Source organism: Aedes albopictus, chromosome 2 (assembly GCF_035046485.1).
Source record: "Aedes albopictus strain Foshan chromosome 2, AalbF5, whole genome shotgun sequence".
Lineage (NCBI taxonomy): Eukaryota > Metazoa > Arthropoda > Insecta > Diptera > Culicidae > Aedes > Aedes albopictus.
In genome coordinates this window covers 264766340-264769523 of record NC_085137.1, presented here as the reverse complement: position 1 = coordinate 264769523, position 3184 = coordinate 264766340, and positions in this window count along the sequence as shown.

Sequence of the window (3184 nt, the reverse complement as noted above, 5' to 3'; positions counted from 1 at the left end):
ATCTACCGTATTGCCACCCCTCTCAGGCTATCAGCAGGATTAAATCGATCCACACAAATCTCAAAAAAAAAAAAAAATCTACACTGAACTGAGAACAGTTACACACTTTTCGACGTTTTGTCCTTTCGACGTTTTGCCCTTCGACGTTTTGTCCTTTCGACGTTTTGGCATTCGACGTTTTGGCATTCGACGTTTTGTCTTTCGACGTTTTGTCACCCATTCTTCTACGAAATCCCAAGGAATTCGCCTGTGCAGTCACTTGGAATTTCCTTAAAACAGAACTTGGGATTCTTCAAGAAATTTCTTCTAGAATTCCTCTAGGTCAAGCGGTACATAGCTTGATTATCTCTTGGAATTCGATGAGATTTTTTCGAGGAAAGAGTTTCTTACATCTGAGATTTTTTCAAAAGTTTCTTTTTGGATTAACCCGTGTCCTTTCTATTTATTCTAGTTTTTTTTTCAGAGAATCTTTCCGAAATTTCATCAGGAACCTTAATAGATAAGAAAATCATAACCACTAAACTGGGTTTTTATCAAGAGAACCTATTGCAATTTATTCAAGAGTTTCTTTTAAGATTCATCAAGATTTTTCTTCCGCAATTATAACAGGAGTTGCTGCAATCTTCAAAATTTCCTACTGGAATTCTTCCCAGATTATTTTTTGGAAATCCCTCCAGAATTTTTTTCCTTTTCTTCCTGGAGCTTCCTCTGGGGTTTCCCTAGTATTTTCTTCTGGAATGCCTCCGAAAGCTATTTTTAAAAATCAATCGGGAGTTCTTTCTGGAATTCTTTACAGAGTTTCTTCTGGTATTCCTCCAGGATATCATTCTGTTACTCATCCATCTCCACGAGTTCTTTGCACGATTTCTGCAGGAGTGCCTTCTGAAACTTGGGTTTTGAAAACTTCCAAGAGATTTAGCTGAATTTTATCTTTATTCTATATTTGCTTTTGGAATTTCTCCAGTGTTTCTTACTGCGTTTCCTTCAACAGTTCTTCTTGGGCACCCTCCAGGAGTTTGTTCAAAGCAACCTGCAGGAGTTGCTTATGAAAGTTACTTTTGGAGTTGCTCCAGGAGTTGCTTTTGGGCATCCTTCAGAAGCTCCCTCTGCAAATCACCAAGGAGTTTCTTCTGGATGATCTCCCAAAATTTCTTACAAAAACTTTACGATAGCTATTTCTGGAAATACTCCAGAATCCTGAAAATCAAACTACTGCGGGAGTTTTTTTAATCGAGAACTCTTCCAAGAGTTCCTTGGGAAACCTTCTAGACATGTGGGAGATTCTTTTGGGAATTCTTCAGGAGTTTCAGGAGAAATCCCTAGATCGAATTCATGATCCCAGACCAAAAGTTCTATTCCCTAATTGCCAACAGACTAAAATCCTTAATTCCCTAAAGGAACCTCTTCCAGAATACATCCATTAACCCTCGAGCGATCGCGCTGTTGTGTTTTCTACAACACGTTGAAAAAATCTCGCTTTTTGTGTTCAGTATTAGCGTGGTGCTGGCGGTGGTGGCCAACCGCGCTAGTTATGGACGGTTAAGGAATCTAGAGGAATCCACAAAAGATATACAAGGTGGAATCGCTAAAAGAATTTACTGAAGAAATCCAAGATAGTATTTTTGGAGTAATCGAAAGATGAAATCTCGGACAAAACTTTGTAAGAATCTCCAGATGGATGTTTTTGGGGGAATACTCAGTTGGACATCCTGAAGGAATCCCCAGAAACAACACCAATGAAGTTGCGTTAGGGCACCTACGCTAACGAATAAAATTTAGAAAAAATAGTTCGATTATCCTCCATGTCCAGGATAATCGAGTGCGACCTTTGCTGATTTTATATGCACATCTTACCTATTATAGATCTGTCATAGTTAGCTACCACTTCTACACTTGTTTTTTTTTAAGTACAAGAAAATATGTAAAATAATGAGTAAATGAAAGCTTCAATTAGGGTATCGCGCCACTTGGGCGGTGGCTTCTATATTCGTCTGTTTCCCACTATAACTCAGTCAAATTTGAACCAATTGACACAATTATTGTGTCAGTGGCGCGATTCCCTATGCACTATTTGGAGCTGAATGAAAATATGTTGTAAGTAATTGTGTAACATACGCCTTTTATGTCATCATTGGTAGTTACTTCCATTTTTTCCATAGATGCATTACGTCAAGAATAATATTAAACCATAAATATCTAGTACATAGTATTCACAGGATTGCAAGTGCATTTTTACATGGTACTTATCATCCATATGATACGAAAATTGGGCGTTACGTACTAAAAATGTGCATTTTAAAAACCAGGAAAATTTCAGAAATCGTACCGGGAAAACCGGGAAAAAGACGGGAATTTCAAAACTGATATTTAGTGGCCACCCTGGACAACGCTAGTGCAGCGGAGGACGGAAATGAACCAACTCTCACGCTGCGGGAAGTTAACCCTCAAAGGGATACCTTAACCCTCCATCAGTCGCATCAAAAAAAGTTACACGAGCGGTCGCATCGTGTACTCAGTACACGGCATACGCTTTCAATTATGGTTTATATGCTTTACTAGATACAATGTTGGTGTCTTCAGCAAAAAAAGTCCAACTGGATAATGCGCGTCTGATAGTGGACATGTGGAAACGGTCAACACGATCTGGTCCTGTCCCGGGTGTCGGAATGGCTCACGCGGGAACCTGTTTCGAGGACATTTCAGTTATGGTACCAAAACTAGGCATGCGACGGATCTATCTTCATGATTTTCCATATCCATTATTTCAGTAACCATGAAAATAACCAGTGACCTCCCTGGCCAACCCGTGACCACCGGAATGTGCCCTGGAGGAACCTGTTTCGAGGACATTTTGACCATGACACCAAAACTAGGCATGCGACGGCTCTATCTTCATGATTTTCCTTATCCATTATTTTAGTAAAAATGAAATTGACCAGTGACCTCCCAGGCTAACCCGTGGCCACCGGAATGTGCCCTGGAGGAACCTGTTTCGAGGACATTTTGACCATGACACCAAAACTAGGCATGCGACGGCTCTATCTTCATGATTTTCCATATCCATTATTTTAGTAACCATGAAAATGACCAGTGACCTCCCTGGCCAACCCGTGGCCACCGGAATGTGCCCTGGAAGAACCTGTTTCGAGGACATTTTGACCATGACACCAAAACTAGGCATGCG